The following is a 26,585-nucleotide window of genomic DNA, read 5'->3' on the forward strand; positions in this document are numbered from 1 at the left end:
GTCCTTGAGGCGCCTGTTTATGTCGTGCTCATCACTATGCATGCATGCTGAGTGGAAAGCTCCTGCATGCAATTGGGTTGAGAAGACAGATTATTGCTGCCTCACAGGGAATGGCTGTGTGTTTGTGTGCTTGTGACTGTGTCTGACTCTCCAAGGCTGTGCAAACAGCATGGCTGGAAGGTCTCATGTCTGTGTCTGCAGATAGACATGATCTCAGCTCACTGTCCAAAACCCTCTTCAAACACCCACACATGCATGTGCCTACAGACTATTTATTGTCATCTCTTTCTTCTTATTATAGCTTTTGGCACATATGAGTGTGTAGAGCTTTATTCCAAAAAACAATTTGCTCATCCAATAAGAGATTCTGATTGCATTGTGGTGTTGCAACCACCACTGGAGGAGCGCTCACCTCACGCCGAACACACCACCTCTGTATATATGCACAAGCACACACAGATACATTCAGCAGCGGCAGCCTAATCACTCTCCAGACAATGATGGCACACACACTGTGGCTCAAATCAAACTGAACTGCTGCATTACGAATCATGGAGGGCGGTCAGCTGAACATAAGACATGAGCAAAAAACAAAAGCAGTGGTCGGCTTCCATCAAAACAGGGTGTGTGTGCGTATGTGAGGAAATCACTGGAATGAGGTGAAATGATCTTCTGAGGTGATGATGAAAAACAAAGACAGCAGTGAACATACTGAGTGGTTGTGTGAGCTGATTGAAAGGGAGAGAAAGATATAGGGAGACTGTGATTTTGAGAGGGAGTGGTTGCCCTCTAGTGGTTTCTGTCTCAGAAATGTCTTGAATTTTCCATATTGATTCATAAAAATCACATGTGGGGGTACATTCCATGAATAAGGATGTGACGTTTCGACCTGTCCTGATCCCATACAGCCCTGCTTAGTGTTCAAGTTGCGCATACACATGATTTTCATCGTGATCGCAAGTTCATTTCATTGCATAGTGAAATGAGTGAAATCCTGTGGCTGCCTGGAATGTAAAAAAAAGGATTTAATAGACAATTCAGCATGCTTTGTATGAAAGGTTAGCAGTGACGTTAAAATTTCAAAACACTGAATTGTAACCTTGTGGATGTTCAAAGAGCTGTGAGCTACTGGAGATTTAGCGACTCTCATACACACCGGATGCAAACGATGTGAGCACCCCCCCCCCGCCGAAGAAGAATTGATTTGCTCTTTAATCACAGGGGATTAACCAGGAAAACCACTACTGCGAAAAGGAACTTTCAAGAGGAGTGGGAAAATCAATCCTTGGGAATATTTACACTCAACAAACACTTCAAGTTTGTCATGTACATGTGTGAACTGTGTGTATATATATACTGCACATGCCAGTGCTTACACAGAGCTATGATTAACAAAATACTGGAACACCTTGAGGGAAGTTTGGCACACACTCACTTGGTCTCAAGGATGAACTGATTAGCTTTGGGTGGTCAGTCCTCTGTGCTCCTCTGGAAAAATAGTATCTAAGTAAAGACAGCATGTTTCTCACTGGAAATTATTCACTGGAATCATACATGTCAATGTAGTGATAACTTCCATTTTGAAACAGAAAAGAAAAGAAAAAAACATTTAATAGCATTCATTAGATTCCTGCAAAGTCTTCACTGCATGTATCTTATGAGTCTGGACTGACATAAACACAGACTTGACTGGTTTGGCAGAGTCATACAACCATCAGGCTGAGAGGCCAAACTCGCAGCTTCACCTCCCTGTCCCTCGTACCTTCCCATTGGTATGACTGCCTTTTAAATGGACATCAGTATGGTTTTAACATCAAGAAAACAGTTTTACCTTGCATCCTTGTAGTGATGATTTATCAGCAATTTTAGAGGTCAAGGGTTTTGGGAGGTAAACGGAGTTGAAGAGAAGTTCAAAGTCAGCAGCCAGTACTTACGTTGCCTCATCTTTTATTCAGCCCAGCTCCCTGGACCAGATGCTCTCTAAATTGCAGTATGTCTGACTGGCATTATGCAGACTGGGAGTGGCAGGATGGTGTTATAGATTGAGGGATGAAGAGATGGATACACAGGTAGATAAAGAGGGGGTAATGGAGGGAGAGAGAAGAAGAGCGAGAACGAGAAAGTCCTCCAGGCAGAGCATTTGCATTTTTCTCCCTGAAGATGATAAATGTAGAGAAATATTGGTATTCCACTGTGGTGTGTATGTATGTGTGCATGCATACCCATGTGTTTGTGTCTGTGTATGAATATATTTATACAACACAGATTCCAAAAAAGTTGTGACACTGTGTTAAACTTTAATAAAAACAGAGTGCAATAATTTACAAATCATTTTCAACCAATATTCAACTGAGTACAGTACAGTACAGTTTTTGTAAATATACACTCATTCTGAATTTGATGCCTGCAACAGGGACGTCCCTGAAACTGAAATGAGTTTTGTTGCTCCAAAACCTGCATGTACCTTTCACTACAGCACACTTTTCCACTTTGCGTCAGTCCATCTCAGAGGAGCTCAGGCCTCTTGGTAGAGCCTTAATTTGCATTTAAAGATGCAGCAACAAGCTGTTTACTGACAATGGTTTTCCAGAGTGCTTATACATAGACTGAAAATACTGTATAGAAATACAGAGAAGACAAGCTAAAAACATGTACCTTAAAGTGCCAAAGGTTTACTGCTGAAGATTGGAATAGCCTCTGGGAATGCTCTTCTTTTGAAGCTCTCACATTTAAAACAAAGCTTTCTATATCTCATCCCCCGGGGCATTTCCTCAAAGAGATACTGGATGTGAATCATCCCAAACAACATTCAGTGCCTTTTGGTGAAGATGAAATTTATAAATGGAAGGGAGAAATGGAGGGGATGCCGGTTATTTTAGAAGCTGTCTCAACTATTTTCTCTAATGCATTGTTTTCAGCAGGCTACCAAAACAAACTGTGATTGAGACAGCTGGCACACTTTTCACAGCTGATGTGCAAGTGGACCACAGCTTGAAACTCGCATCCTTATAGCTTCCCAAAAAAAGCAAACAAAAATGCAGCTGAAAACTTGGAGTGTTTTGAATCTACTGAATAGTGCTTTTAAGTGGTAGTAGAAAATTGAATCAAGCACATTAAAACACCTCTGACATGTGAAGAAATTGCAGTTACACAGCTCTTCAAAAAAGCTAAAGGTATGCAAACAAGACAGACAGGACACAGCTGAAATACCTTTACTGCATTTGCCAGTCAGTTGTGTCCTAGACAAATTGGAGAAATTCTGTTCAAATATGATCTGTTTATAGACCCTATTCTCCCATGTTTTTGTGTTTCAGTGACTTATGGGGGCAACAGTTTTTCAAATTAGTCCAGTATTGAGTGTTTGCGCTGCAGCTGGCTGGCTGTGATGTAATCCCTCTGTGTGTTTGTGCATCGTCAAAGTACGTCCTCTAAAAGTGTTTTTGCCACAGACAGGCTCAGATTGTTACTCTAAGTGTCTGACAACATAATGGAAAGGATCTTTACAGAGACAGACCTTTTTGTTGAAGAATAAGATCCTTATGGTTTAACCAGAAACACCCGCTTTTTTGCTCTCGCCAAAACCACCAAACTCATTTACAGAAACAAGAATTTTAGCATCGTAAAACACACTTCATTCAAACTGGACATAAACAAAACAGAACTCACCAAAACCATTTTGGTTCGCCCTTACGTCATTGCAACAATCACTGCCAACTCTGGTTTGGTCGAAATAAACCCTTAATGCACCGAATGGGAGCTTTAAGATGAGAGCTGTAGTATTTTCACATGTAACTTTTGAATTTGTTTTACAACGAAATACAGCTGATGTTGTCCTCTTTAAAAGTAAAATTTATTCCACTGAATGTGGTGGGTGTAATTGACATTTTGAGTGTCTGACTCTTTGCCTTTTTATAGAGGATGTTTTGGCTCATTATAGCAGGAAAAGAGCAAGTGTAACTAATAGCAATAACGATGGGAGTTTCCTATGACATTGTCCAAATAGGGGCACAATACCGTCATTTCTCCTGAGTTTTTCCTGCTGTCGTCTCTTTTTTTCTGCTGTTTAGAAGGCTTATTCTGAAGCTGATTATTGTTTTCCGAAGTACAAAATTGACATTTGAAAAAAAAATCATTTAACTTCGACTTTAAGAGAAGACAAGTCAACGTAAGAGAAAAGTGCATGGCTAACCAAATTACTTTTACAACCTTTGTCATGTAGACACTTTGAAGGACTGAACGTAACTCGACAGAAACCATTCAGACTCAGTGGTCAAGGGCAAACATAATTTTATAATACAGTACTCCATTACCTTTTAAGAATGATTTGTCTTGTCTGATGAGGAAAAATGTGAATGTATGCGCTTATAAACATGTATGTGAATGTGAGTTTTATATCCTTGTTAGTGCAAACGGATATGAATCATGCAGGACCCAGCTGTTGTTTGTTCCTCTCTTACCCCTTGAGCTGGATACAGAATGTACCAGGCACACACACACATACACACACACGCATGCATGTAAACATGTCAATAATTCTTAGCAATTCTCTGTGATCCTGAATTGAAAGATGCTGAAAGGCCAGGCTCTCAGATATGTGTAGGAATATGTGTAGGAGCTCAAAGGAAATGTTTTTGACAGAGCTCGATGAAATCCGTTTTACTTTTTTACAGATTCCAAATTGATTTTACTCCCATAGCAGGTACAGTTAGCTGTAGTTATGAATAGCTGTTGAACCAAGTTATTGTGTTGCTCCAATTTAACATTTCTGAATTACTTTACATACAGTATGCAACTAAATGCAATGCCAAAAGGAGTAGTAATACTGTTTTTTTTTTTCAGGATTAGGATCAAAGAGGTGTGAAGGGTATATGAGAGAAATAGACAGCAGAGGAAAGAGACTTGGAGCTAAAGGAACAAATGACTGAAGATGAAGAATAAAAGAGGAAAGTTAAAAGAGGTGATGACATGGTCACAGGCAGAAGTCGAAGCAGGGACGTCAAGGCCACAGCGCACGCACATGTGCGCACGCACACACACATACACACACTCACACATACACACACATCTGCACAGAGTCAGAGGAGGGAGATTATCCTGAGGCCTTTACCGATGACTCATAAAGACGGTAGCAGCGTTCATCCTCAGTGTGTGGTGTGTTAAAGTGTGTGTGTGTGTGTGTGTGTCAGGTTCTATGGAGGGTGCTTATCATTCCACAGGGATATAAAAGATTCTTCCTGTGCGCTCCAAAACGATGGTGTTCATTTTACTGTGCATAAGTTAGATTCTGTATGTGTGTGTGTGTGTGTCATCTTGTGAATGGTCCTGTCTACCTAATCCCAGCAGGGGGAGGCTGCTGAGTGCTGCCACAGTAATTACAGGAAAAAGCTTTCTTAAACTGTCTCTCACTTTCTCCATGGCTGGCTGTTTCTCTACCGTCAAATGAGCTGGAAAGTGGAGAGATGTATCAAGGTGTCTGCTGACTGAGAGCTTGGTGAATATTTATTGTCATTATCAGCGTGTCACGCGTTGACATTTATTTCATAATTACATGCGTGCTCCCTGTGTGCATTATAGCCTGACAGAAGCAGGATGTTTGAGGATAAGCATTTCTCCACAGCACTTTCTTGTTGTGCGTCAGTCAACACACATGCGACACTGATACAAAGATAGAAATACTCAGACATAAAACACTTGCCCACCACTGGAGGGAACCAGTTCAGTTCCTGGCAGCTGTGCCTTCTCAGCATCTGAGTGTTGAATGCTGGTAAAGCATCATGTTCTGGTAACTGCACTCATCGCTCCAGCTCTGTGAAACTCCTGTCAGTCGAACAAATGGCTGGTGACATGTGTAAAAAAGGAGGCACATGGTAGTTTGTCTTTTCCAGGCCAACAGAGGGGTCAGCAATGACAGGAAATGTCGCACACATGGCTGAATTGTTGAAAAAAGTAAAAAAATAAAAATAAAAGAAACTTCCCGTGTCTCTTAGCAATTTCCTCACCTCTGCATTGTTACTTGTTGTTTGTCAATGGAAATCAAATTCCTGTGGCAATACTCTTGAAACCTGAATGAGAGGAGCCACCTCATGCTGCGTGTGTTTTGACAGCTGATTTAATAAGTAAGTCATGAATAATAAGTTATCATGATTGAATTATTCAGCATTTACTTTTTGGTGAATGTCCACAGAGGACATCATCTCCATTTTTAGTTGAGTGGAAACAACATCCTCAAGCCAAGTATTGTGTCCCCAAATGGATGTTGCCAAGGGGGGGATGTTTTTGCGTGTGAATGAAAATAGCCCTTGAAAATAACGGTATATGATTTATTCATCAGCTAAAGCCATTTTAGAGCCAAATGCAGACTAATAGCAAAAAGAGGCGCGTGCAGTCAGTAGTTGGAGCTCAGCTCTTCCTCTCTTTGGTGGTAAATTCCCCTCAGAGGCTTGTTGTGCACTCCGTTGCTGCTGCTTTGTCAAGATTCGCTCTCTTTCGCTATCTCCCTCAATCCTCTGAACTCCAGCGCTCTCTCTTTCCCTGAGTCTTCCTCTTCCATCTCTCCAGCTATTTAAAACAGGCAGCCTCATTTATCAGCCAAAGTTTTGCCCCCCCTCCAAAAAAAATAGGTGTGAAAGACTTGTTACTCAAGACTTGCAGCACTGACAAAAACAGGTTAAAATAAAATTTTTAACTCTTTATTCCTAAACATAGGCTGATTTTGTCCTAGCCATATTGAGTATAAAAGTATGGGACACTTATAATTATTTTTTATGCAAAACATTCAGATTTCAGCTTTTCACTGCTTCAGCTGCAATTATGCAATGATGCAGCAATGTTGTAGGCAAAGCATGGTATTATTCGTTATCTTAGTGGTAAAAAATCATTAACATTCACAGATTACAGCTATTTCAAGCATTTCCATTATGCTCCCCATATGGATGAAAAAAGGGGAAAATGTGGTGCTGTTGATACAGTTTCAGAGCATTATGGAAGATGTGCAGGAATTAGTTCTGCTAATACAGAGTATTAAAATGCAGCAGCACAGAATGCACACATACAAAGAATTGATGAATCTGTTTTACAAATGCATATGCACCTACTGCGGCAACACTGCAGGTTTATTGAAGAATAATATTGTAGCGTCAGCAGGGAAGAGAGATGCAGAGGCTTTAAGAGTCATTAATATTACACTATACCCACCTAATTTGTCTTCCTCTGTTTCTTCGGTATTCTCAGTCTCTTCCACTCTCCCTGCTCTTTCTAGCCAGTCACTCTCGTACTCAAAATATTACTATGCCTCCTGGCCAATATAGTCAGACCATGCTGCTTCTCAGATCAGTGGTCGGTTGGGGGAGGGGTCGTGCAAATCATGAGGGAGTGAAGAGAATTTTGAAGGCAGGAGAGATGTCAGAGGCTGATCAATAAGCTGAACTCTTTAGCACAGGAACCTGCAAAGCTCACACAGCCCACACCTTTCACACAACATTAACTGCAGCGTGGGATCACAGCACGGCAAACAGAAGCCGAACACACACAGATGCACACACACATAATCTTTAAATTGTCAAAATCTTAATCTCTGTACCAGTGAGAGAGACTAATTCCTTTACATACATTGCTTCATATTCTAAAGTTATTCTGATTTAATGCAACTTTTAATAGAGCTGGTATATGTTTTGTCTTGGCAGTGTAATTACATCTTGATTAATAGTTTTTTACCTAGCTCAACGGGCAGCTACCAATAACTGTAGTCTCTGTGGAAACACTTTAGATCATCGCTTCGTTGATTGTCACATGTCTTATCTTGTTGGGGCACTTTCTCAGTGAAGGCATCTGCACATTAGCTGCCTGTCACACGGAGTGGTCTGCTTTGAATACTTTGCAACCTCTATCAATTTCAGAGACAAATTGCAGCACTTTGAGGAATGTATTTACACGATGAGAAATGTCTAAATGTACCACCTGTCATTCTCTTCTGAAAGTGCAAGACGAGCCAGTATTTCCAATTTCATTTTGTCAACTTGAATTTTCACAGTGATGTCCCTGTTTTTACATGAGGTCAGCCATAATAATCTGCCACTTCTTGCACCCTTAAATTTGCTGCCTTCTGAAACCGTAAATCATAAAACATAAATCAATTAGTTAAGAAACAGAAAATTAATTGGCAGCTATTTTGATAATTGATTAATAATTTAAATAATTTTTCACGCAAATGTACCAAACATTTGATGGTTCCAGTTTCTTGCGTGGGAGATTTTACAGCTTTTTCCTGTCTCAGAGATGTTAAATTTAATATGTTGGGTTTTGGACTGTTAGTCACACAAAACAAGAAATCTGAAGAAAAGTATTAGGCACATTTTTTCACTGTTTCTGATTTTTATAACCAATGAATTGAGAAAATAATCAGCAGAGTAATTGGTTATGAAAATTGTTAATTGAAACCCTTGTGGAAATGGTCACATATCTGCCACAAATGCATCACTGGAGCATGAAGAACTGTTGTGTTCATTCACTCCACTCATGCTAAAATGCTGTATATGCAGAATATATTATATACTGTACAAATGTATAATGTATATTTATTAATACTGAATACATAAAAAATGGAAGAACACATATAGAGCAAAAAAAAAGTACACTGTTGACATTCTCTCAGCCAGCTTCATGACACAGTCACCTAGAATGCTTTTCCAGCGGTCTTGAAGGAGTTCCTATATATGCTGAGCTTTTACTTCATTCTGCGGTCTAACTCATCCCAAACCATCCCAGTGGGATTCAGGTCAGGTGATTGTGGAGGTCAGGTCATCTGATGCAGCACTCCATCACTCTCCTTCTCAGTCAAATAGCCCTCACATAGCCTGGAGATGAGATGCTCCCATGAAGCACAAACCAGATGGGATGACATTTCGCTGCAGAAAAATGTGGTAGCCATGCTGGATAAATGTGCCTTGAATTTTGAATGAATTGCAAACAGTGTCACCACCAAAGCATCCACACACCACACATGCAGATAGCATCCCTTCACCTTCCCTGCGTCTAAAGACACAGTGGTTAGAACCATAAATCTCAGGACTCCTGAGACCAGTTATAGATATTGACTGGTCAAATGATCATTCCTTGTGTTTCTTGGTTCAAGCAGGTCTTCCTCAGTCGTGGTTTCTGTGCAGCAGTTTGACCATAAAGGCCAGATTCACACAGTCTCCTCCAAACAGTTGATGTTGAGATGTGTCTGCATGTGTAATGTGAGGTGTTGATGATTTCTGAGTCTGGTAACTGTAATGAAGTTACTCTTTGCAGCAGAGGTAACTCTTGGTCTACCTTTCCTGGGGTGGTCCTCGATAGAGCCAGTTTCATAGTTGATGGTTTTTGCAACTGCACTTGAAGATACATTCAAAGTTCTTGAAATTTTCCGGTTTGATTGACCGTATCTTAAAGTAATGAGGGTTATTGTTTGTCTTTACTTAGTTGAGCAGCTGTTGGCATAATATGGATTACTACAGTTGTTGAATGGGGGCATTTAGTGCACGGCAACACTACCTCTGCACAACACAACATGCACACACACACACACACACACACACAACACACACACACGCACACACACACACACACACACACACGCACACACACACTCATATATTCTTACATATGATCTTTGATTCTTCTCAAGATGTACATGTCAGATGAATAGAAAAAGGTGAAAGAGGGAAAGAAAGTGAGAGCGTATAGAAAAGGGAGGCATGTGAAGGGAGATTGATAAAAAGAGAGGAGCAGGCAGCTCGAGGGCATGGAGAGGTAAGTGAAGGGTGAAACCAAAAGATTTTGACAGTGAAAACAGGAGAGGGGAGAGAGAAGAAGAAGACATAGGCACCTACCTAAAATAGTTTTAAAAAACAGCGAGAACGAGACAGCTAATAGACAGAGGAATGCCTGTATGTATGGTGTCTGGATGTGTGGGAGGGAGCCACACACACACACACACGCTCACTAATGAGCTCTTCACAGACAGTCCTCCCTCCATACCTCCTTTCCCTCCTTCCTCATGCACTTCCCCTCTGTTCTTCCCTGGCTGCCTCCGTCTTCCCATCACCCTTTTTTATTCTTGTGAGTGAATTTCCTCATTCTGGCAAAAACCTCTCTGCTTGCTTTTCATTTTTGATGAAATTAGAGAGAGCGATCCTCTACACAGCACACACACACACACACACACACACACACACACACACACACACACACACACAAACACACACACACACACACACACAAACAAACAAGTAGGGGAAGTTAAGGTTTGAGGAGCAGGTGCACTTCAGGTTGAATGTGAGTCTGTGTGTGAATATGAGTGTGTGTGTGTGCGTGCGTGTGTGTGTGTGTGTGTGTGTGTGTGATGGAGAGAGAGAAAGCCAGACAGCGACACACACACAAAGCTCAACTACTGCCACCTGCTCTCCAGTCGAAGCTGGCGTTTGTGTGTGTGCTCACCGAGAGTCGAACGGCCGTGTGAAAGAATTCATGCATGAGAGAGAGAGAGCGAGGGACACAGACAATATGCGCTAAAAAACAGAGAGAGACATAGAGAGAAAGAGGGGGGTGGGCTTAGATACAAGCATCATAGCAGCTCATATTCCCCCACCAGCTCACAAGAAGACCAACGCTCAGCTGCCACCTCTCTCTCTCATTCTGTCTCTCTCCTCCTTCTTGTTTGCTCTCCAGCGAGGGGGCACTCCTCCCGCTGTGTCGATCGGTAGGCAGTTACAAACGTTACTATTTTGAGAGTCAGCGAGTGTGTATTTGTGTGTGTTCCGCACGCAGCGGCGACCGATGAAAAGGGGAGAGAGGCGGAGAAAAGGCAGAGCGGGGTTCGGCTCGTTCTTCTGCACATTAAACGCTGTGCACCAGAAGGGATGAGGGAGCACGGGGAGACTTGGACCCACGGCTGAAGCGCTGAATCCAGGTAGAAGAAGACAGTAAGTCAGGAGGTCGTGTGCCAAGGAGCTTTGCAGAACAGAACCAGAAACATTTTTTTTTTTTAACGGCTCAAAGGGAAAAGAAGGCAAAAGGAGAGAGGGAGGTGGAGGTGAGCAGAGAGAGGAAAGATGGCGAGTTTTGGGAAACTCACAGACTACTTTAATCGCCGTAAGTCTCAAGAGGAGCTGCGGGTGGGCAGGAGCTCGCAGCGCAGCGGCAGTTACTGCTGCACTGTGGCAGAGGCCAGGTAACCTGTGTGTGTGTCTCAGTGTGCATCTGTGTGTGTGCACAGGTATGCCAGGCTACATGGGTGCATGGCACGCTATGCATTTGTCTCCATGGTTGTGATACATTGTCATGTCCCTATATGTGTATCTCTTTGTGCAACAAATGGACATGCTGTGTTTTAAAAGAATTATGGCATCATTCTTCATTGTCTGTCACACACTGTATCTCAGCGTTTTTGTTGCAATTTCACAATTTAATCATTTTATTCAGATGTGAATTTAACATACAGCACATTGCATAAAAATGGGATTAGTCCCTTCAATTGAAGTCAGTCTGAATAAGAATGCAGGCTTGAATAAGTTAATGCTGTTTTTGAAACATCTTTCAGTGTATTTCTGTGTCTGCACACAGACTGGACTGTCACGCATACAGGTGTTTGTATACATGAGTGTGTTTGTGCGTGCCAGGAAGCATGTGTCTGTATGCATGCGTATGCAAGCATTCTGTTACATAAGTGAGGAGGTGCAGTCGATGTGTGCTGTCAGGCATGGCGTTGGCTACTATGGATTCTTCCCAGTGATGCATTGCTGAATTCAGAGGCTCTTCTATAGATGAACATACAGAGGAAGTCAATATTCATATGCATATAGAGGGGAAGGGAAGACAGAATGAGGGAGAGAGAGCATTTCTGGGCTAGTGCATGCTCTCTTTTCCTGCAGCATCCTGTCTCATTCCTTCACACGGGGAGCTTCCCAGTGACAACCACAACTCTCTACTGTTGATTATTGAGTATCTGTAAGTGTTTTGTTCAAGGGTAGATAGAACAGTGGGTGTTTAAGATTGGAAAATGTTCTTCCTTCAGGGTTTACACTCAGTATGTCCCAGGCAATCTGTGGATTTGGAGCAGCAATCTTGATGCTAGTCCACGGCATGAGGTGTGTGTGACAACATGTTAAATCTTAATACATGTAGTATATTAAAAATGTGTAATGGTTAGTTTCTGATGTGGTGTAGTGGTGTTATTTTATTTTACCTTCATGGTGTTATTTTATTTAAATATGGAGGACTTGGATCGAGTCTGATACACCTTTCTCAGGTGGATTTTGAAATTTTCCTTCCAACACTTTCTTCATACCCGTTCTCATTTTGTGTCAAACAAAGGCTGATAAAACATGCAGAATTAATTTGCATGGCTTGACTAATTGTTGATTTGTATCACAGCACTGCAACCAGCATCCTAAATTAACAAAGAAAGATATAATTTGCTTTGCTGTTAAAGTAGGACCCCTGTGTTTCTCTTTTTGCTCTCCGGTCCTTCAAAAATCCCAACTACAACAACAATAATTTCATTAAATTGTTTGTGATCTGATGTTTAATTATATAACCAGGATTAAAGTACAAATCAGAATAGTTTTCAAAAAAAGTCCCACCACTGCCACTTCTCGAGACTTAGAAATGATGTCCATCACATCTCGTATCATTCACTTGCAGCACAAGTGTTAACGTGGGTGGACATGTGGTACAAAAAAAGCTCTCAGATTCCCTGCCATTACAAATCCAGCATCTCTCTCATCCCCACAGTGTCTTTGTCTCTGTCTCTCCCACTCACTGTCTCTTTCTCACAAGACACCCTCTTCCTACGCCCCTCCATCTCTTCCTGTCTTTTCTCTCGTCAGACTTCAGTGTTTCTTGTTTTGTTTTTGGTTGTTTTATCATTCTCTTTCCCTCTCTATCGCCGTTTTTTTTCTTCATGTCTGTTCTCTCTCTACTGTGACATCCACCAAAAGGAGCCAGAGGGGGTTTGGGTATCAGAGTTGCAACAAGTGTGTTTGTAGATGTTAGACCAGGACAGCTGAGCTCTGCCTTATTTGTCTCTGATGAAATATGAGCAGGAAGAAAAGTGCAAAAAAGTCACCAACTAGTGCAGTCATTAGCTGAGAGATTTCTGTTTTACAGAGATGCATATATACATGTATGTCCTATAATCCTTAGTAATCACCACCATCTAACATTCCAGTATTGTCTAGCAAGTACCCACGTCACCTGCCACCTTCTACTGAGAGTAATTAATGACCTGGCCTCTAAATTTAGATATGCCAAGAGCTCACTCTGTACTGTATTCCCGCCCCCATAGGCCTTAAAATCTGTCAAACTTCCACTCCTGCCAGATTTCATTGAGACATTTGTAACATTTTAATTAGATCCTGGGCCCATATTAACCTTTACAGTCATCTTTGTTTCATTCTAGAGAAATGCTAGAAGATGTGTGAACTTGGTAGTTACTCTAAAGTCATGGTGCTGGCTACTTAACTTTGCCTTCAGCAGCCCAGCTGTGTTTATTTTTGCACTCATTCACATTCTTTTAGGTCTTTCAGTTTTGCTGTGAAGGAGGGTGATTATAGATTACATGCAAATTCACTTTTAGGGCTTCACTGAATGTCATTTTTTCTCTTTCAAAGCTGCTGTTGAGGTTTTTGAATGAAGATTTGAATGTCTGTCATCATATTTTATGATGATGATCACCCTACAAAAAATAAAATAAAATCCTTGAACAAAATCCTCAGTTTGAATAAAGTGATTTAGTGGATTGAACCTTTTATTTTTTATCATATCAACTTTCTTTAATGAATATAACTCATCAGTTTTAGCATTATAAATACATGTGGGCAGCAGGCCAATTCAATAAAGGCTTACTAATAATATTAATGTAGCGTAATCTTTACCTGCAACTGTGCAGAAATACCAGGTTTAAATAGAATGACTAAAAGAAAGCTGCGTAGCATTTGAATGTTAATTTAGAATTCAAATGGCAATGTTATGAATGAAGCCTCGAACTATTCAGAACTGCATGATTTACTGCCAAAAGAATGTAGAATGAGCAAGGTTTTTTTTTGCACAGGGTATGCACTAACTGTGCCTTCTCTGGGATACAGCCAAAATGAATGGTAATGAGTTGGCTATTATGAGTGATGACAAATCAGTAATTTAATGAACATGTTGTTAATGTCCTTCATTCTGTAATGTAGAGGGTTAAATCTTAAAGCTCACGATGGCTGACCTTTGCTCCTGCCTGTCACTAAAGCTGCTCAAAGCGGCTTTATTCAGTCTATTCAGTGACTCTTTTACCAATGTCTACTGATGCATTGACAGATTAAGACAGAGGTTAATGTGTCCATCTCCTTTTGCCTCATAGAGTCAGTCCTCCTGAGAATTGTCCATGTCGTCCTGCTCAGATATGTAAAGGCCACTATCACACTTGACAACACTTGGGTCAGTTTTATTTGTAGATTACAACTTCTTGAATATCCATTTTCGTGGTGAGGCTGATGTCTTGAGAACGATAGAGGATGGGAAAGAATAGAGGAAAGATGCGAAGTAAAATGAAAAGAAAGGAAAAGGGCAGTAGCTAGAAATCATCTGAAGGCTACAAAAACAGCATAAAGACTGAAAGTAATTTTACTGACACTATGTTCTATATGTATAGTGGTGTTTGAATGAGAAAATTAATAAAATAGAAGTTAAAAAAAGAAATCATCTGGAGGAGAGGCAAAGGAAGTGTAGAGAGAGAGAGATGAGAACAGAAGCAAAAAGAAGAAAAAAGAAGCAATGCGATAGAACAGCTCACCCCCCAAAACACACATCTGTATTCAAACATAGTGAGAACACATTAATACTGAATAAGACTTATAATGAATGGCTCAGTACCAAGCAGAACATTTGGTTTATGAATGAGTAACCATGTGCTATTTAACTGGCTTCAGAAGAGCATTACATTAATAAATTTAACATTCATTAGTGCTGATGTAGCAGAGGAGAATATCTAAGATTGAATTTAGAACAAAAAAAGAAGATATATGGGTCTCATTAGTTTGGATTGTTTCAGTCTGTGTTATATCTTAAAGTGGTTTAGGTTAATCACAGAACTGAAATCGTCTGCCTCTTGCACCAAAGACAGTTTCGTGAGGATTTGTGTGCATTGCAAGCTGGTTCAGCACCACGGATAGTTCTCCCCTACAGCTGCATTGAACAGCAGAGCCACTCACCATCATACAGCATTTATACCGCTACTGGACTTAGCCTTTTTACTCAGTGGGAGGAATAAAGTCTCTGATGAGCGTAAACAAAGGCATCAAAGTTGGGTCTACTCTCGGATGTTGCGATGTAAAGTGCAACTGAAAGGTGGTCACCCGTGAGAGAAGATCCAAAAAGCCCGAGCATCTCCTCATCTGTGCAAAGTTCTGCCTCCTCGAGAGAGGAGTAGAATCTCAGCACTCGCACTGCTCTGGAATGTTCTGGTAGAACTGCATCCAACTGCAGATCAATGAACGTTGTCCATGTCACACTTGAAAGGAGACAGAGCATGAGCGTCTCACTCGCAGCTGCTTTAATTCCTTAAATTGTCTGGAAAATGCACTATGCAAGTATAAACTTACCATGCATCACTCTACTCAACCATTCAGAAGTAGGTTTTAGTATCAGGGTTGGGAAAATATTTCAGCAGTTACATTTTCACAGTCAAGGGGTGTATGTACTACTTTTAGCATTAAAATAGGTCATACAAATTGCTATACAAACCTGTTCATGTGGAAGTGGGAGCTAAGCGGGTTTTAGCCAGTAGCGCGAAAGAGAAAAGAAGCATTTTGCAAAGTCTTCTCAGCTCTCTTTGTTGTCAGTCAAGTAGAGAACGAGATGGAGGGAAGAAACCAAAGAGCCAGAGGATGAGCGCTTAAAGCATGTGCAGCACCTGTTTCACTCTAAACACATTATCCTGTTTCAGCAAGTATTTTCACACAGACTCTATTTTCATAGAAAGTGCATTTTCACATGTTCGCTACAATTCTTTTGCTATATCTCTCCTCTTCATACTCTTAAGCACCTCATTGTCTGTCATTCTTTTTTTTTGAGCATATTTTATTGTCTCACACATAATGCTTTTGCACACACTGACTCTAAGAAAGAAAGTGAGTTGTCTCATTTGACTGCAGCACCAGAGATAAAAAATTTGGCAACAGAAAACATGTCATATACTTGATGCTTACAACTCGGGGCAAGACATTGTTTTTGTGCAAAGGCACAGATTGATTGCTGCTGGGAAACAGAAATTAGCCTCTCCTCGCCTCTCCTCTCCTCTCCTCTCCTCTCCTCTCCTCTCCTCTCCTCTCCCCATTTTTGTAGACAGAGTCGCTTAGCAACAGGTTTGTAGGATGAGTGAGACCCAAATTGTCAGAGCGGCCTGGGCCGGCTGTTCAGCCCAGTGTGTTATCACCATGATGTGCTGGTGGGAGGCCACCAACTGCGTTTGTGCGCGTTTGTGTGCGTGCGTGTGTTGACCAATGGACCTTGAGTTATTTCATCTTATGCCAAGTATGTGTGTGTATGCATGTGTGTTTGCTTCAGCCTAATGTTTTTTTTTTAATACAAGTCAGTATGGATTGCTGTGAAGTGAGAGACCTGCTTGTTTCTATTATCATTAAAGTATGTGTGTGTGTGTGTTTGTGCATGTGTGTGTGTGTGTGTTTGTGTGTGTGTGTGTGTGTGTGCTACAGTATGTCTGCATGTATATTGTCACTATAAGCTCTTCCTCTGATATTCAGCAGTACAAAAGCATTATTCATCATCAGACTGGCCCGGGTCCTCCATGTCTCTGCTTTGAATCTCATTCAGGGATTCACTGATCCCAGGTCAAATATTCACGACTGTGAACACCCACCTTCACTGTCAGGGGAGTAGTTTACTAGCTGACAGCGGGCATACTGTGTGTCAGTGCTTTACTTCTCAAGCCTGCGGATGTGCTGACTTAGAACTGGCTGTCTGTTTACCTGATAGCTCCCTGGTGATAAATAGCCAACAGCCTGAAAATACAACCTGAGCCAGACATCCAAGGGAGTCGAAAGAGAACTGAAGTATTCACTCAAACATAGAGTTTTGCTCACGAGTGAAAACATGCTGGCAGTAAGAAGGCTGCTGTTCAGTGCGTAATGCATATACAACTGAATGATGCTGCAGCATTTGATTCTCACTTTAATTAATTAACAATAAATGGTCTTCTATTCTAAAGTCAAGCATTTAGGAGATTAAATATTATCCCATTCCTAGATCAAAGGCTATATAATTAGCTGGTTTATATTATTTAGTGCTGATGATGTTTGATGAAGTGTCCTCATTTGGTGATATGCAAATTTGTTTTGCCACATTTGCCAGTATTGATGAAACATTTTCATGCCATCACGGTTTTGTGTTCCATTTCAGATAAAATTAGGTGTATTGCCTCTAAAAGTCAACCTTAAAGGAGTATGCCTAATTGCAATTTTGGAGAGAGTTGTCTTTTAAGTATTAAGTTACAGCCAGGAGATGCTTAGCTTAGCATAAAGACTAGAAACAGGGAGGAACTGGAGCCTTGCCATTACTGTGAAGTTGCCAGGAGGCCAGCGGAGACTCCAGGAAGTCACCGCTCTCAGCCAAGAAATGCAGCATTTTGGGTTTTACACAGATTAAACACGCAAGATCTAACAAGCTGTTTGCCTATATTTCCAGTCTTTGTGCTAAGCTAATTGTCTCACACCTAATTGATCACACCTAATTCTCCATAAAAAATTGAATGGGTGTATTTACTAAAATGTTCAATTATTCCTTTAAAATTAGAGCGAAAAATGTTTGGTTTTGGAAAATAAAGGTGGGCAATGAGGTGACAAATGGCACTGAAGCAAACGTGGTCTGTGAGCGAACAAAAACAAAAGCACATAAAGACAGAGACTGGAAAATTCAAACAGGTACACCTGCATCCTTCTACATATACATGCAATCGCACCCACTGTTCTGTCAGTAATGAACTAGAAAGACTTCGTTTTCAGCATCCTAATCTGCCACTGATGCTTTTGTGAAACTCAAAATGAGTCAGATATGTCTCTCTCATCATCTTAATATCAGCCCCACTACCTTCGCAGGCTAAAACACAGCTCGCTGAAAATGTGAGGACACGTTAGCCTGGGGGAAATCAGCTTGCATGTCCTCGACTGATTTTCAGCCTGGGATCATGTGCTCTGTACCCAAACTTGTCACGCAAGAGTCTGGAGATGAGACATCCTCCACTTCTGCCAGGCAGACTCTGATGTCTGAAATGCTGGCCATGTTTCACTGAATCTGATCACATCAAGCTGATCAGAGCGGGTGTTGGAAGGGGATACGCTTATGTAATATTCACGTCTGTTGTAATATTGGGAATCTTGAAAAAGTCTTTTGTGTCAGCTACTTGCCTGAAAGGTTTGGACAATATAATTTATTCTGCTTAAAGACGAACGAGGTACAGCTGTGACAGGACACTGCAGTAAAACAGAGACTTCCATTTCTGCTTACAGCATTGCCAAAAAAACACCCATTTGTCCCTTCTTTAAAAATACACAACATGCAACATAAAACATACATCTCCTCTCGTCATTGATATGTTGGGATTATTTGACTGTGCTGTGGCTTGTCACAAATTCGCTATTAAGCCGATCTTGTGATTGTGGCTATTGATTGGTCTCCCAGTGGGGAGTGTGTGGTATCACCTGCTATGAAAGAAAAACCATTTAGATTTGTTGTGTTCCAAATAGCCTTCAGCTTGATTATGCTGAGGTGGAAGTAATTTCACTATTGATCAGTACAGCTGCTCTCTTGCTGCTCATTAAAACTAAGTGGTGTGTGTGTGTGTTTATGTGTACCAGTGTTTGTCTTGTGTATGGGTGGGTGTTTGCTCGATGTGCTGGTATTGTAAAGTGCAGTGGTAGCTTAAACGTCTACAGTTCTCTGTATGCAAAAATACATTCAATGTAATACAGTCCATGACATTTTTCTGGGGCTTGCATAAGAAATGCTGTATCCAACATTGCTCGTTTTCATTAGGGGGAAGCACAGCGCTCCATGTAATCGACTTATCTGTGCTGTCCAACCAGGTCGCTGGAAAGGAAGCTGCAGAGACCCCTACTGGCTAAGTCGCGTACTCTTCCCAGCATCCCCCAGTCTCCTACAGTCTCCAGGGTCCATCATTCCGATCTCATTGGTGGGAGCCCGCCTCGCATGAAGAACCCCCCCGCTGCCTCCAGCCACCCGAAGGCCTGCACTCTGCCACCTGCAGGTAAAGATAAACAGAAAGCTGAAGCCTGAACAAACACAGTGTTTGTTTTGGGTTTTTTTTTCAGTTTTCATTTCTTGGGGAATGTGTGTTTACCAGAACAGCAGCAGGCCACTTTGTAGAACTGACTGTATCTGTGTGATTCTTTCATCTCCTTTGTTTGTTTATCTGTTCATTTGTTCACATAATATCTCCAGCAAATCACTAATCAGATTTTGACAAAGCCTGAACAAATTCTCCTCAGATCTCCCCCAAATGCACTCCAGTACACAATTATGGCAAAACATGTCTTGCCATCCTGAAATTGCTCTTTCTGTCTTATGCTGTAGGAAACAGGAAGACAATTTAGCTTCAGCAGCAGATTTTTCACTCATTCACCAATAATCACTTTATGTCTTCATAGCTTCAATAGTCCTGTAACTGGCTAAATCACTAGCACTGTTTGATGTACTGTTTTTTTGACCCCGTATTTCATAATGTGTGTACCTCTTGAACTACTGATCAGAGAAGTGTGTTGTGCTGGAGATGCAAGAGGAATGATGCCACTAAGCTCAGAATAAAGTCTTCTTAGATATGTCAATCACATCCCGTTTCCTTTTCCTATCAATCTTTCACAAATGCTTTGCTTCTTTGATATTTGCATCTCCTGACAGAGAGCACACAGCACCAAGCTATAAACACCATTCCTTCACCTGAGAGAGGAAACTGTCATGGTGAATCCTGAAGCTGAAACCTGCTGGCAGAGATAGCTTTGAAAACATTTATAGGTGGTGAAGATTTTATGTGAAAGCAAACCTTACAGTAGGCCCTGGTATAACACTTTGATTTGTATGGATCAAAGAGGAGCACCTCTGGAGTCCAAGACATTCAAAAAACAAGGCACTAAGAAAGAAATCACTGAATAAATACAATTCATTTGAATTAATGAATGAACACACGTTAGGTTTCTCTTAAAAACACAAAAAAATAGTGCCAAGAATTTGTCAAATATTTATTAGTACATAACTTAAGGATATAAAACCTGGAGCTTGCTCTCCAGCAGGTTCAGGAGTGACCTACATACAGTGCGCTTAAGTACATTCATAATTTCTCAGTGGATAATTAAACATCAGATGCTGCTTCTAGCACCTCTCACAAATTTCCAAAGTGGGTCATTTAGAAAGTAATCTTTACAACTAGTGATGCCACAATTCTTACATTTGGGTTCTTGCTGATACCAAGTATTGATATGAGTACTTACTATTACCATTACATTTTTAACATGCTCAGCACACTCAAACGCACACACACATGCGCTTCGAGTACAGTGCAATGCAGTAGAGTGGGTTTTTTCCTGCGACAGTGAAACGTCTCTGGACGGCTGCAGCTTCATTGTTTTGATGCCATAGTCCTCTTCTGTTTCTGTGATCAAAAGTCTCTGAAGCAGGAATCACATCTGATGCCAAAGCGCTTTTCGGGTAAACTCCTCATACGGAGCTAGAGCAGATAGATTCTATTGTCCGCTGGTGAACAGTGAGATTGTAGGGGAGGGAGCTCGTGTTAATACCCAAATATTCCAGAACCGGCTTCTGCTCGATAATATGGATTTGGTGATGGCTGGGAATCTCATACCGCTGAGAAGACGGTGAAATCTCATATTATCTACAACTGACAAAGACTTCTCATCAAGAGCAATGTACTGGATAAGAGCATCCGTTGTTTATTTCTGCCTTTGTTTGTTGGTTGGTTGGTTGGTTGTTACTGTCTCCTGCTGCTAGCTTCAACTCTACTTATATCAAATTGCCCATTAAAGAAGCTGCTTTTGACCTCTCGTCTTCACAATTCAGCAGAGCATAGTTTGCAGTCTGCTCTACTTTTTTCGTCAATACTTATCCTGCAATATCTCTAAACTGCTGACATTGCCCGTCCTCCACCTACCCACTCAACCGATGAGAGGTTAATGACACGTTGCCACAAAGTGGTATCGAGTGTTGTAATATCAGTGTAGTTTAGGACAACAATTACGAGTACACGAGCACAGTATCGAACTTGATACTGCACATTCCTGTCTTCAGTCCTTTAACACCTACATCTGAGACACGGACACACTGTACAAATGTCAGCAAGCCAGCATCTATCCTGTCAGAGTGCCCAGCTGTAGAGTCAGAGCATGATGTGGCTCAGATTAAACATCCTTACACACCCTTCTCCTCTCCTCACTGACAAGACACGCAACAGTCAACAGTCATCTGTCACTGCTGATTGACATCGCTCAACTCGGCTCGATCAAAGCTCCCCACCGCCGCTAGATGGATGAGAATTGTCACATTTCAAGTGCTGGGAGAAGGGAAAATGCTGTGTTATTACCGTCCGTATTTGTGATGTTTAATACAAGAGAAGCTAGTAAAGGAGGCACACACACCCTCAAGCCTCCGCTTCCTGAAACCGCACCCTATCCTTTGTAGCTTTTGAGAAAGAATAAAAGTGTCACTCTACAAAGACGGCAAAGAAACGGCAAGCATCAGAGAAAAGGAACTTATTAAAATAAGGCAAATGTTTTCCACTTGAAGTAAACCCAGTCCCACTGGATTCACAGAGAGACAGGCAGCAACATGGGAGGTACCGACTTCGAAATAAACTCAAACAAGCTCGAAGTTTTCACAATCAGAACCTTCTTGTTGTGCTAACCTCAGAGCCACCATGCAGTTCTTAAGTTTATTTTGACCATAAATAATCTATAAACTACCACATGAGGCGACCTAAAGGTAAATCTTCTATTCCAGCACACCAAAAGTGGGAATTCATTTAGCTGAGAAGGCCTGTTTGGAAACAGTTTTTCACGTTTATCCCCCTATAGTCCAAGTGACAAAAATATGACCGCTTCTTCTAGATTCAATTAATATTCATCACATAATTGGCTCCATACTTGATTAAGACTCATTATCAAAGCAGCATGCAGTAATTAATGAAAGAAGGAAATATGAAAGAAGAATAAAACCACTCTTTGCAGGACACTTTGTCTTTCTATCTATGTCCCTACTGCCTGCCCTCTTTACCTTTCACTGTCCCACCATCTCTCTTATTTTGACTATGAGATTGCGCTGTCCTCACTCAACCCACTTTGGTAGAGGAGCACCGAGCCATCCCCAGCCCTGACTGCTCTAATCCAGTAAATCTTTACTGTTAGTACATCTAAGGATCCTGGACTTCATGACATTGTCTATAATTGGTTTATCGAGCCCAAGTGCTTCCATTTTATGGCCTGACTTTACCTGGCTGAGTCTGTTTGTCTGTTATCCCTCGCCCTACTGCTGTCTGTTGCAAATATCAAATTTAGAGAGAGTCTTTGGTCTCACGTGGCCCCTTGTTGCCTAGCAACCGCTGTCATCGACCATGATGCTGCCTCTCTTTGTCTACCTCTCTCTGTCTGTCTTTATCTCTCCAGTAGTGCTGAGACAACTTTTTTTAAAAATTCAAGTTGTTTAATAACTGAGGTATGCTTCATTCACAGATTTAAGCAACGTCCCCTAGTAGTGACAAGTATGCCTCAGAGCCTGCATGGGGAGTTGCTCCCCAGTCATTTTGTTGCAGTGTTATTTGGCTCAGCGTTGGAAGCCAGATGTGTGTTGGCTGCTGCTCAGACAGTGGAACTGACACTGTAATATTTCCCACACTGAAAGTCATTCATAAGCACAGAAAGAAGCAGCCACTGCTAAAAGACCTGCTGTTGAATCGATGATAAAGTATGTCATTGCAAGGCAATTCTAAAAGGCTTGATATAGATGTGTCTTGAAGTACACAAATTAGACAAAACACTCAACAACAACTTCAGAAACCTGGTGAGTTAGTCTATAAAAAGTTTTATGGACTGACACTTTGTCTGAAACTAAGCAGACTTCTGTTTGCATTCATGTAACTACAATCTGCAACCACGGTTCCAACAAAGTTATGGTTTTGTGAATATATTCTTATTCTGAATTGGATATTTTAGATTAGATATAATGTGTTTCAGACAAGTTGGGACAGGAGCAACAAAAAACTGGGAAAGTTGTGGAATGCTCAACACCCGAACATTCTACAGGTAAACTGGTGGCTTGGTAACAGGTGATAGTATCATGATTGGGTATGAAAGGAGCATCCTGCAAAGGCTTAGTCGTTCACAAGCGAGGATGGAGCGAAGTTCACCACTTTGTGAACACATGATTTTATAAAAGAGATCACTACATGGGCTGAGAAACACTTCATAAAAATGTTGTCAGTGAACACAGTTTGTTTGCAAATGATTGCATCAGGGTCGTATGAACCAACTGTAAAGGAAAAGAAAAAGGTAGCCTGATATCAGTGTCAAATTGATCGACAGATTGACAGATCGGCAAGAACTAAAGGTTTGTAATAAGTCTGTAATACTTTATGCTCTTAATACTTTGTTTAGGTCAGTAAATAACTGCTTCAAATCGATCTCAGTGGAGTGTAAGAGATATATCACACATGAGATTTCTAACCAAAGCTGCAGTCATTGAGTCTCATCCTAAAATTGTTGTATAAATAACATATTTCCTTTAGTGCAGCTGATGTGTCGAACTGAATGTAAGGTTATACTGTCACGCATTCAGTGAGGATTAGTCTGCTGCACCTTTGTTTACAGAAACAATAACAACAACGTCCATCCTTACAATAAAACACAGTAGATGCAGATAGCCACACCATTGTAATAATAAAGAAAGTTTAATATATAAAATCAGTGTTACATACATTGAAGTTGTTGAAGGAGGAATACTGGGTAACGTTGCTCTATTTGTTAGATAATGCTAGCAATTTCTATCAACTTAAAACATTACACTTCTTCAGGTTACAATGCTACCAATGCTACTGAGCTAGCAGTTCCTCGTCCAATGAAAAGACGTGAAAATGTAAGTAAGCCTGCTTCCGTTTGTTGTTAGAGCAGTGAAGTTAATTAAGAGACATTAGAGCTGCATTGCACCTTGCCTTTGGGTTCATGTTCATGGATATCACATTTACAGAATTCACACAAAACACAAAATTTGCAAGCCTGATTCAATATTTATGGCAGATAGAGCCTTTAATTTGGCTTTTTTTTTTGCTGCATGTGACTCGAGAATGTCCCTCGTCTTGATGGAGAGAGTTGCTGTAGCTTACCCAGCATGCATCAGGCGCTGTAAGTAACTGAAAGGCCGGCGAGTGTTTTATGAGTGCTGTTAGTCAAGCTTTGGACGCTGACAGGACAGCTGACGAACATCAAATGCAGAGTGATGGAAGTCAGCCGTGATTAGTGCAGCGGAGCTACGTCCTGACAGCGCACATCCATCTCTGTTGTGCGGATGTGAAAGCTCATCCTGTCAGGAAAAATACCACTGTCGCCGCAAATCTGTTCCTTCCTCTGCATTTTACATGAGCCATCATTTCTGTCGAGCGCGTAGAATCATAATCGACTTGTTAAGGAGGCAGGCTGAGAATAATGTTCGAGTGTAACATATTTCACCTTAAAATGAAGCTTAATTACATTCAGGAGATATTTTATGACCGCCACTAGTGGATGACAGTTGACAATTTGTGGAGTGAGTTTGCAATAATTGTGTTACAGGAACAAACATTCATTTAATTCTTGTCCAATCTGTCTTTCTTTCATATATCTCCTTCTATGTCTGAACTCTCTTCCTTCTTTTTCTTTCTTCTTCTCTTGCGCCCCTTCCTGACCGAACTCTAATCCAATCATTTGTCTTTTTTGTTCCTCCCACCTCCTCTCCTCCAGGGGAACTGTGGCGTTTGGAGGATGACATGGAGGGCGAAGATGAGCCTGGGCACGGTGGGTGCACGGAGGTCCGCCCTCGCTCCCAGTCGCCCTTTTCCCACTTCCGGGCACGAGCTGCCTATCTGCGCAAGAGCGTCTCCGCTGACGACCACCTGGACATGGGCTCGGACTACAGCTCTGGGACTGCAGTGGAGGGCAAGCCAAGCCGTGGCAGTAAGGGCAAGCTGAAGAGAAAGTTTGTAAGTTTGACTCCTCGTTTCTTATTTTTTTGCTGGGATGACAAACAAAAAAAAACTTTTTTCTTTGTCTCTACTCAGTAATGAGTGGCTAAATCCTGTGTTATCACACAATAGAAACAATTTGCTGGAAATGCAGGTTCATTGTTACCACGCAGCGGCACAATATCGCCTTTTGCTTTGGCACAGACAGAAGTGTTGGGGGGAATGAAGGTGGTCCCTCAGAGGTTGCTGCGGTACATATTGTCATTCAGAAGAACATGGCTTATACTTTCTGTGAGAACGTACCTTCATGCAGACATTCATGGCTGCTCTCAAATGAAGACAGCACAAGTCTCTCTGTCTCTTAGTGCTTCACATCTATCTGTTTTTCTCTCACTATCCCTCTTACCTCCCTTTATCTTTAAGATACTGTTTTAACAATTGACCTTATCTGCCCACTTGCAGCTCAGCACCTATTATCTGATCCTATGGCAGCAGCTTATAAATCTCACTTTTCATCTCTAGGGGAGTGTCCTTTAAGGGACGGTTCGGATTTTTTTTTATTATTATTATTTTGACAGCTTGTCACACAAGGACTAACAATGACAAACATTTTTACCACAACACAGCATACAAGTAAGGTTCGTGTGCAGGTGAGAGAACACCAGTAAAGAAACTTGTGCTACGTCAAACTGATACAATTAATATCACTGAAACAAAGGCTGTAATTACACAACTATTATCACTCCAATTCTAGTTTCATCAACTAAAATATCTTCAATCAAGCTGTTAATGTTGGCAAACCAAAGCTACTGGCTTAGTGTAAAGTTTCTGAAACTGTCGGGCCCTGACAGAGTTGCAAGAGTAATTGTCGTACTAGATGAGACTAGATTGAAATCTGTCTTTTAATTTTAATTTTGATTTTAATTTCATGTCTGTATATTTAGTCAGAATGTCAACAGGCTTAATGTGTGTTTCATTGGGCATTTGGGGTCAGCCAGACATGAACAGCAGGCTTGGTGAGTGTGCATTAAAGATTGAAGACCTCCATATTGTCGCTTGGCCACTGGATCAGGTAACTGTAGACCTCATTACTAGCCTGAGCTGTGTAATTGATTCTCCGGTGTCTTAGGTGCAACAGGACACCAGCATAGGTAGGGGGACAGTCTGGTGGGACTGGGAAGTTTCTTTCTATATATTTAGTGCATGATGTGGATGGAGAGGAGCTATTGCACTGAGGAGGAAATCATTTTTGGGATATAATCATCAGACACAAGTAGTTGAAAGAATCGTCTGGATTTCAAATGGAATCGACCCC

The sequence above is a fragment of the Chelmon rostratus genome, chromosome 21 (assembly GCF_017976325.1).
Source record: "Chelmon rostratus isolate fCheRos1 chromosome 21, fCheRos1.pri, whole genome shotgun sequence".
Classification (NCBI taxonomy): Eukaryota; Metazoa; Chordata; class Actinopteri; order Chaetodontiformes; family Chaetodontidae; genus Chelmon; species Chelmon rostratus.